This window comes from Rattus norvegicus, chromosome 10 (assembly GCF_036323735.1).
Source record: "Rattus norvegicus strain BN/NHsdMcwi chromosome 10, GRCr8, whole genome shotgun sequence".
Taxonomy (NCBI): Eukaryota; Metazoa; Chordata; class Mammalia; order Rodentia; family Muridae; genus Rattus; species Rattus norvegicus.
The window spans coordinates 42915370-42925851 of NC_086028.1; the positions used below are offsets into that span (position 1 = coordinate 42915370).

The following is a 10482-nucleotide window of genomic DNA, read 5'->3' on the forward strand; positions in this document are numbered from 1 at the left end:
CCTATTTCCATTCGTGCCTACACATTTATAGGGAGTGTTTGAACAGTGGACTTTGATGCCATCTTTACTTCTATAGTGACTGTTGGTTGGAGGCTCTATTTTCTCCCCCCACTTTATTGACTTTTATCACTTACAGACTGAATATCTGCTTTATTCTCTGAATATATCCTTTAGGATTTTGAGCTGACCTTATTAAGTTGTCCAGAAAGGGTGAACAGATTTCCACTTCCCCAGGATGCTGTAAGAGCTCACCACCTTTTGTGCTCATCAACTATTGGCTTTACACAGCAAGTGCAGTCAGTGAAGAAGGGGTCAGCAGCTGCTGCTTTTGGCAGTTCATTGCCAGCAGACAGTATATCTCCACACCTCTACTATTGTTTCTCATCTCCATGTCCTTGGAGAACATTTGCAGTTTTGGGCAAGTACGAGATAGCTAAGGTTCTGAAGCTTTCATTAGGACATTTAACAGACAGCATGGACCATGAATACAATAGCAAAACCATTTCACTTTCCACTACTCATGAAAGGTGGCTATCTTTACCCAGACTCAAATACATACTACAGGAAAACTTTTATTTGAATCAGTTTAAAGAAGTTAGAGTGTAAATACAAGTCTACAAACATGTGCAGTTACTAACATAAATACTAATTTACATGACACATAGGCATAATAGAATACAAAATTAAAAAGAGAACTGTGATGGGGCCTGGGAGAGAATACAAAACCAAGGCATTAGTAATGGGTGTCAAAAATGCTACAAAGAAAACCCACAAGTGTTCCTGGTGATGTCACTGTAGCTGGAAAAAGTATGGACACCCTTCTGGCACTTTTCACAGCAGGTGTTGGTCTGTGAGTGGCAGAGGGCACACTGGGTCCTTTTGTCTTAATGGACAATCCAGTGTCCAATCATATTGAAGCGGTTCTCAGTTTCCACCCACCGGCTCCGCCTCCCGGGTGAGGATGTGTCCACATTGCTCTCCAGATACACGCGGGCCACGTAGCTGCGGAAGGAATGTAGGTCCACGTGCCCGTCCTGGCAGCACACCCTATGCAGCTGCCACGCATTGTTGAGGGCTGCGTCGATGATGTAGCCGATGAAGCTCAGGTACCTCTTCATGCCCCGGATCTTCACCTTATACTTGGCGATGTTCTGGTCCATTCGGCCAACCCCTCTGGCCTTTTCCATTTTTTTTTTCTTTTTTTAAGATTTTGTTTATTTCATGTATATGAATACACTGTAGCTGTCTTCAGACACACCAGAAGAGGGCATCGGATCCCTGTTACAGATGGTTGTGAGCCACCATGTGGTTGCTGGGATTTGAACTCAGGACCTCTGGAAGAGCAGTCAGTGCTCTTAACCACTGAGCCATCTCTCCAGCCCCTCTGGCCTTTTCCTGATCAAGCTTCACCAGGGATGGTTGGTGGACCTGTGTCTGAGCTTTGGCTGCTCTCAGGTGGTGGCTGGGTGTCTGACTGGCTCTATGCCCACCGCGTTGGAGCAGATGTTTACCACGTGGCTGTTGCTCCAGCGGCACACAATGATCTCCTGGCTTTCATCCACCCTGTAGTCAAAAGAGCCCTTTCTCATTTTCCTCAATTCTTTGGCATCCTTGAGGGGACAGCACTCAGTCCTGTACTCACAAACAGTTCCTGTGGCTTTCACCCCCTTTTCCCTCAAAATGGACATCGGTTTGACACTTGTAAAGACCTTATCAAGGAATATGTGACATGGCAGGCAGCCACACTCCTGAAGTGCATCCACAAATCTGACCACCATACTGGCCCCTACATCCAAGCCTCTGTCCTTGGTGAACAGAGTGCCCTGTGAAGGTTGAAACCACACCAGGTAGCCTCTGCTGGTCGTCCCACAGCAAATCTTGTAGCCCAGACGGACTGGCTTCCTTGAGTATAGCTGCTTGGGTCCCCGTGCCCAAAGTACTCACAGATGGATTTGCCAAAACTGTAGAACTCTTCCAGGGGTTCTGGAAGTTACAGTTCATACTGATGATGAGGGGGGCCTGACCTTGGCAAAACTATCACTTTCATCGGGTTCACTGTTATCTACAAAATGCAGGTAAGAGAAGATCAGCTCAAATCTGTCCCTTCTAATAACACCAGCTACTGATCAGAATCAGGAGATGTTTCCCAAAACGTCCGCCTCCTTGGATAGGAGATATACTCACTAAAAATCAAGATGCCCAAAACACACTTCAGTTCCTGGACCGTGAGGTCCAGGGTGATATTTTTCTGCCGAGCATAACGGTTGGTTTCATTAACAATGAAACTGATTGTCCAGTCATGAAAAAACAGTTCAAAGAGGCCCATAGGACTCAGCTCCTTGGCTTTTTTTTTTTTTTTTCTATTTTTCGGAGCTGGGGACCGAACCCAGGGCCTTGGGGCCTTGTGCTTGCTAGGCAAGCGCTCTACCACTGAGCTAAATCCCCAACCCCAGCTCCTTGGTTTTTAATGTCCTCTATATGAGGACCCAAGGCTTTCCAGCTCTGGGTTGTCCTCCTCCTCCTCCTCCTCCTCCTCCTCCTCCTCCTCCTCCTCCTCTTCCTCTTCTTCCTCCTCTTCCTCCTCTTCCTCCTCCTCCTCCTCCTCTTCCTCCTCCTCCTCTTCTTTCTCTTCCACCTCCTCTCCCTCCCCCCTCTTCTTCCTTAGGGTCTGAGTTCTCAGACAGGACTGATGCACGCAGCACCCAGCCAGGCAGCTGGGCACTATTCTGGTCACTGTCTTCTTCCCCAGAATCCTCATCAGTGAGGTCCTCGGAGGCATTGTTAGGGGGTGCAATGAAAATCTCCTCCCTGTTGCTGCCAGACTCACCCTCCTCCAGAGCGCTCAGGACCTTGAGCAGCTTAGGTGACCTTACCTTTGAGTGTGCTCCTCCCCTGGCAGGGTCATCTCTGCAAAGACAGAACAGTCAGAGAGAGAGGCCACTCCACGGAAAAGTAATTCAGCTCGGCGAGCCTCGGGGAGGTGGGACCATCAGGAGTAGCATCAAGTGTGAGTCTTCCACATCCACAGAGCTGGAGTGAATGGAGGTGGCCCTGGGAGGGGAAGCACTTGGCCTCTTCATTGTGAAAGATGAGGGAGGATATGGCATGGGTAACATCAGTACACACACTGGGGCCAGTGCCCACTTTCCACCACCACCCTCTCCAGGTGCCTCATCTCTGCTCTCCTCTCTTCTCTTCTTCCCCCTTTCTCCTTCATGCTTTGTGAATAAACTGCTTAGTGAGGCCCCATGATGAAGGGATTAAAAAAAAATCCCCAACTAGGGCTTTCAAGCATGGAACAAATGTTCCCATGGAGTATCATATCAGTCAGACTTTACCGTGAGTCTGGAGCCATGACAACCGGGGAAGATGAGGATGTTCTTATCAGGGTCTAAGAGCCTGTAAGACAATGAAGGTCAGTATTTTAATAAAGCAACAGGCTTTTTACCCTTCAAAGGGACATTGAGACTCACTAACAAGAAGGAAACGCATGGGGCATGCATAGGAAACAGCATCAACTGACTCATCGCAGAGCACGAACCAACGTCCATGCAAATCAGTGTGGCTCATTGCCACAGCTACAGACATTTGGGGCTAGAGGAGTCTTTGCTGGTGGGGGATGGGGACAGTCAGCCCTGTCGTCCCTGGCTTCTGCCCACTAGGTGGCGGTAGAACATCTCATCTTCCTTAACTGCTGAAATTTAAAAAAAAAAAAAAAAAAAAAAAAAAAAAAAAAAAAAAATTCCAGGAACCGAAACTGTGGCTCCCTAGGCAAAGGCTTACACAGGCCTGACAGCTTGAGTGTGGCCCCTGGAATACACGAGAAGGTGGAAGGAGAGAACTGGCTCCACAAGGTTGTTCTGAGTGCTTGAGAAGGCTCTCTCATACTGCTCCCAGCACTGCAACAACTTAACAAAAATCTCCAGACAGTCCAATGTGTTCCCTGGAATGAGAGGGCAAATGCCCCTCTGATTTTCCACGAAGACAGAACTCTTCTGCCTCAGAACTTCCCAATTTGGCAACCACAGGCCACAAAGTGGCTACTGGGAACTTGAAAAATGGCCGGAGAAGTGAGTTTAAATAGTCATGTATAGTTAATGTACTAGATAATGGAATTCTAACTATACTAAGACCTAATTGTGGGGGCTCAGTGGTTAAGAGCAATTGTTGCTCCTCCAGAGGACCTGAGTTTGTCCCAGCCCCCATGTCAGGCAGCTCACAAGTGCCTGAAACTTTAGCTCCAGGGAATCTGATGCCCCCTTCTGGCTTCTGTAGCATTGTGCACACGTGGCACACAGACACACACACACAGACACACACACACACACACACACACTTTAAAAACTTTAAAGACAAGTCATGGAAAAGTCAACATTTTAAACTTTTTACTTTTAAGTATCTTACTTTTTGAGGCAAGGCCTCATGTAATCTAAGGTTGAATTTGAACTCACTTTGTAGCTGAGAGGTGAACTTCTGATCCCCCTGCTTCTACCTCCCAGTGCTTAGATTATAAGAACGTGCCGCCACCATGTTCTTGTAAGAAAAAATTAAACTTTTCTGTTTTTTTTTTTTTTTTCTCCCAGAGCTGGGGACCGAACCCAGGGCCATCCCCAACCCCAGTTTTTGTTTTTTGAGACAGGGTCTGTCCACATAAGCCTGGCTGTCTTGGAACTTACAATGTAGATCAGACTGGTCTGGAACTCACAGAAATCTTGTCTCTGCTTCCCGAGTGCTGAGGTTAAAGGCTACCACACCTAAATGTAAGCTGGATGGTGGTGGTGCACGCCTTTAATCCCAGTATTTGGGAGACAGAGGCAGGTGGAGTTCTATGAGTTTAAGGCCAGCCTGGTCTACAGAGCGAGTTCTAGGACAGCTACATGGAGAAACCCTGTCTTGAAAAACAAAAACAAACAAACAAAAAACAAAACAAAACAGGGGTTGGGGATTTAGCTCAGTGGTAGAGCGCTTGCCTAGCAAGCACAAGGCCCTGGGTTCGGTCCCCAGCTCCGAAAAAAAGAAAAAAAAATCCCAGCAACTATCAAGAAACACCACCACCACCACCACCACCTCCACCACCACCACCACCACCACCACCACCACCACCACCACCACCACCACCACCACCACCACCACCACCACCACCACCACCACCACCATAAGAAAATGGACAAAGAGATTTATGGGGACAAAAGAAATATAAATGTGAAAACATTTCATCTCTCCACTACTCAGAAAGTGAAAATGAAAATCTGAAGATATCATTTCATGGGTACAAAATCTGGAAAAATAAATAGAAAAGGTAAAGGCAGACATGACCAGGACCGGAAGCAGACAGAGAGAAGTGTGAGGCAAGCGGCTGCAAGGCCATTGAAGAGTGCGAGCGCTGAACGTCGCACACCGGACGGAGCTGAAATCGATTCCGCGTGTTTAAGGCAGGTTTTAGCCTGGCTTAGGAGACCAACCACTCTTTGAGTGTGTTGGGGACGGCTCTCTCAGTTGTGGGAGCCAGGACACTGTACTGTGGATTTTAGGGTGCCAGCATATCCTACAGTAACCACTAGAGGGCAGTAGCTCCCTAACGGCAGCGGTGCAGACCCAGAGATCTCTCCTCATCAGCCAGTCTTTAGAGACACCTGACTTAGGAGACCAACTCTATGTGCAGGAACACTCATGGCAGTAACAGGAAGCTGGAGCCCAAAGGGCTCACAGTATGGATGTAATGGACACAGTATCCACATAAGTCACTAATGACACACCATGGAGGGATGTGATGTAATCATAGCACTTGGGAGGCTGAGGCAGGAGGATCATCCTGAGTTCAAGACTAGCTTGGAGTAAGAGAGTAAGTTAAAAAAAAAAAAAAAACAACAAAGAACAAAAATCCGTTTCCTTTTACAAGGACCAAACGTTAAACAAAATCAGAGCCATATTCCCTGAGAACACATCCGATCCACAGTGAAACCATCATGAAAATGATTAAGCAGAACTTCAGAACAGAGTGTCTAAGGGAAAGGTGTAATTATGGAACTCTAGGGGCACTAGTCTTTGGATCAGGATCTGGTTCTTTCGAAAGGATATTAACTTACGGAGTACGTAGGGGACACACATGTGGAGGGCAGGTCAACTTTTGGGACTCAGTTCTGTCCTTCCACCATGTGGATTCTGGGAATCAGGCTTGGTGACCTGTGCTGTAAGTCACTGAGCCACCTCAATGGCACAGAAGTTCTATTTATGTTATGAGACCCTTTCAACTGTTCCTGCTTTGTATTCAATGATGCACATTTTACACAGGGCCAGCACGGGGCGCAGCACAGGGCACAGCATGGGCACAGCACGGGCACCCACGAAGAAACGTGTATGACCATAGTGAGTCACTACTGCTCAGTGAGAAAATTGCTGCCTTATCCAGTAGGGGGAAAGGCACAACAACCGTCTGAGAGATTCCTCAGAGGTAGAAGATGACAAGCATTTAAAGTCCCTACTCAATAGTCTATAGCTTCTGAAGAGGAAATCTTAAAGTGCACAGCCCTACTAGCTAGCATCCTGACATTACTCTTGCCTTTGCTGCTGCCTCTGCTTCACCTTACCCCACCCTTAAGCCCAAGGCAGGCCTCATTCCCTTACTAATGTGCTACCCCACAACCCCCAACTAGTCACTCCAACACATCCTGTCTGAGACACCTGCCCAGCCACAGTTGAACTGAGCTCAACACACACACACACACACACACACACACACACACACACAGAGAGAGAGAGAGAGAGAGAGAGAGAGAGAGAGAGAGAGAGAGAGAGAGAGAGCGCGCCCCTTGGGTCTGGGTCTGGCAGTGACACCTTGCCTGGCCTTATAAATATGTTTGCAGGACTTTGGACAAAGTCATAAAAGGTTGCCCTGGATGGAAGCCCAGAGGAAATGAGGAGTGCTGAGGAAAGAGCCTTTAAAAGACTGGTGGAGGGGATGGAAGGGAGGAGTGGAGCTCTGCAAAGCCCAGGTCACAACACAAAGGGACAGGAGAAGACAGGCAAGCAGGGTATAGGACAGAACGGTTTGAAGACCCAGTAGCCATGCTTAATGGGTGAGGTTTGAAACTTGGAGCCTCAAAGACCACTCTGAAGGGTCCTGGGGAAAGGGAAACCAGCAACCGTACTATTTAATACATAAATCTTTCCAAGGAGATAGGGCATCTCAATGTAATTAGATTGACGACAAAGAATCGTTAAAGGAGTAGGGATCTAAACAAGGCCTCTGCAAGTTTGTATACTATTAAATAAGATGGCAATTTGGTGGAGGTCTTGAAGTAATTTGGGTGAGTTAAAACTAGTATTGATTTTTTTTTTTAAAAAAATGTGAAAATAAACTAGGCAGTAGTGGTTCACATCTTTAATCCCAGCTTCAGGAGGCAGAAGCAGGTAAATCTGAATTCGAGGCCAGCCTGGTCTACAGAGGGAGTTCTAGGACAGCCAGGACTACATAGAGAAACCCTGTCTCCAAAAACAAACAAACAAACAAACAAACAAACAAACAAACACAAAGAGTAAAAAACCAAACCAAACAAACAAGACAAAAAACCGTGAAAATAATTTAAAATATGACTTTAGGTTAGGGCTGGGACTATACAGGGCAAGTGGTAGAATGTTTGTCTATCACGTACCAAGCCCTGCGCTCCATTCCCCATACAGAATAAGCAAGGTTTGGAGGCAAACGTCTGTAATCCCAGAATTTAGGCGGTGGAAGTAGAAGGACCAGAAGGTCAAGATCACTCTCCGCCAGATCGGTGTCATCATAGATCGAGCTGTGTGCAGCCCATCAAGCTGCCAGGGTAACCATGGTGCTGGGCAGGGACAGTGCAAACAGGGGTGTGTGTGTGTGTGTGTGTGTGTGTGTGTGTGTGTGTGTGTGTGTGTAATTTATGGGTGACACCAGCTGCTCTATCATCCGAAACATCAAAGGCCTTTTTGGAGAGGCCAATAGGTATTCACCCTATTGAAGTCAGAAAGGGAAGCTCAGAGGTTGCACTGACCTTGGGGCTGCGTTCTGGATATCAACCACTTAGCCCTGCAACCATAAACGAAAGCATTCGTATTAACTCTTTTTTTTAAAAGATTTATTTACTCATTTATTATATATAAGTACACTGTAGCTGTCTTCAGACACACCAGAAGAGGGCATTAGATCCCATTACAGATGGTTGTGAGCCACCATGTGGTTGCTGGGAATTGAACTCAGGACCTCTGGAAGAGCAGTCGGGTGCTCTTAACCGCTGAGCCATCTCTCCAGCCCCTCGTATTAACTCTTAAAAAGGAAAAAAAAGTTCAAGCTCACCCTAAGCTACATAACAAGTCTGAGGCCAGCCTGAGATCCAACACACAGAAAAAATAACAATAAGTAACTTTAAAGTACTTCATACCATCTATTATATTTTTCACTATCAATTACACTTTATACACAAAAAAAGGGACTATGACAGGATTGAAACTAGAAAAACAAAAGTGTAAAACCCTAGCAGAAGCACCAGAGCTTCAAATATGGTTATTATAACTGTTTAGAAGTTCACTGAGATGTATAGACTTTAGAGCTGGACTAGTGTTTGTTGAGTGGCTACCTTAATCTAGCTGTGCGAGTGTGTGTGTGTGTGTGTGTGTGTGTGTGTATTTATTACAATAAAGGGATTTTATTTATAAAAGAGTATTTTATTGATACAAATGTCTTAACCGTAAGTCGCGTTCAAGAGGCCGCAAGAGAGCTTCTGTTGACATAGAACTTTCCCGTTTAAAAAGTTCTGTATCGGGGTTGGGGATTTAGCTCAGTGGTAGAGCGCTTGCCTAGCAGGAGCAAGGCCCTAGCAAGGCCCTGGGTTCGGTCCCCAGCTCCGGAAAAAAAAAAAAAAAAAAAGAAAAAGAAAAAGTTCTGTATCAACGAAAAGAATTGGTACCAGAGCACCAATCTATAATGCCAGTTCATAGGAGGTTGAGGCAAGAACTGAGGAGAGTTCGAGGATAGTTTGGGCTAGTAAGTGATGCTCTGTCTCAAAACAATAACAACAACAACAACAAAAAGGGGACCCTCAGCTACGAAACCAAGCCTGATGCACCTGGTCTCGCCCTCAGGGAACGAAACTTAAGACCCTGGCCAAAAGCTCCATCCTCCCTTCAAACTCAGACCCATACCGACCCCACCCACTTCAGACAATACTCCAGCCTGATCCCGCCTACCTGCCACACCCCTAACCAAAATACTCCTGACCCCGCCCACAAACCAATTCATCCTAATCAGACTCCGCCTCCAGCCAGGCGTCCCCACCCCACCTCCTGCCGCCCCATCCATACCACACCCCACCTCTGCCTGGTCCCTCAGACTCAGCTGGCCCCACCATAGACCTTGTCCACAGGTCTTTTTCCTCAGCCTAGCTCCTCCCCTGCCCAGTCGGCCCCACCCCCAGGCCTGTAGTCGTAGCACCCCCTGGCGGCACTCAGAGCTCATCGTTTGTCCTGTTCCGGGTCCTGTCAACCCACCGTCTGTGCGCAAGCAATGACGACAACGATATGGGAACACATCAGGACTCGCTGCTGCCGCACCAAAGCCAGAAGCTTGCCTGGAGCGCCAACCGGGCGACGCCTAACCGGGCGGCTCAGATGATAGTCGCGGTAGCTCCATCAATCTCTGGGTCCGCCTCTACACCGCGCCTCCGACGAGGCAAGCCCCCAGGGCAGCCACGCCCCCTTCCCTAGAGATAACCGATCTTTGAGAACACAAACCTGCTAAGCGCCTAGAGGGGACACCCCGAGTTTGCCCAGAAGCTTTCCCCACCCCCACCTCAGAGTCCAAATATCTTTCCTTTAGCTCAGGCAAAAATGATCACACACAGACTCATACGACCTGCAGCATCACCTAGGGAAGTGTCGGGAACTGTGGATCTTGGCTTGGTTCACACTTTGAACCTGGTTAGTGTCAGTAGTTTGCGCCCTGCAACGCTTGGAGGTGTGAAGAAAACGGAAGTAGACCGCTATTGGCCAGCCTCTCAATCCCCATCCTCAACGCTTTCATGCTTGAATAATTGTTCCCCGTGAGGAGCTGTTCTCTGGGTGGCCAGGTAAAATGCAGTGACAGTTTTCAGGCAGCTGCGAGACTCCATATTTCATCTGGCAACCCTGCTGGCTTGTTTAAGATACTGTGGTAACTCAGGATTCTAAGGACCACAGTTTAGGTAATTAAGATAGTGTCCTGTCCTTGAAATTCAAAAGTTCAACCTCAGCGCCGGCTGCATTAGAGTAGTTGCCCTGGGGCTGGAGAGATGGCTCAGCGGTTAAGAGCATTGACTGCTCTTCCAAAGGTCCTGAGTTCAAATCCCAGCAACCACATGGTGGCTCACAACCATCTGTAATGGGATCTGATGCCCTCTTCTGGTGTGTCTGAAGATAGCAACAGTGTACTTATATTCATAAAATAAAAAAAAAAATCTTAAAAAACGACAACAACAAAAA

General features: G+C 47.3%; 1 long non-coding RNA gene across 4 annotated transcripts; it reads right to left on the minus strand.

Moving 5' to 3' along the window:
- Positions 1 to 554: 554 nt before the first annotated feature.
- On the minus strand, positions 555 to 9994 carry LOC108352086 (uncharacterized). 4 transcript variants are annotated; one of them, XR_005490243.2, is made up of 5 exons: positions 9890 to 9994; positions 9514 to 9725; positions 3339 to 3399; positions 2874 to 3051; positions 555 to 2062 (listed from the first exon to the last, which is right to left on the minus strand). It is a non-coding gene; the product is annotated as an uncharacterized LOC108352086 (long non-coding RNA). The 4 variants fall into 4 exon arrangements; XR_010055370.1 differs by adding an exon at positions 8022 to 8056 and having other exon boundaries at positions 2874 to 3074; positions 9514 to 9936; XR_010055369.1 differs by having other exon boundaries at positions 2874 to 3074; positions 9514 to 9932.
- Between the last annotated feature and the right edge of the window lie 488 nt (positions 9995 to 10482).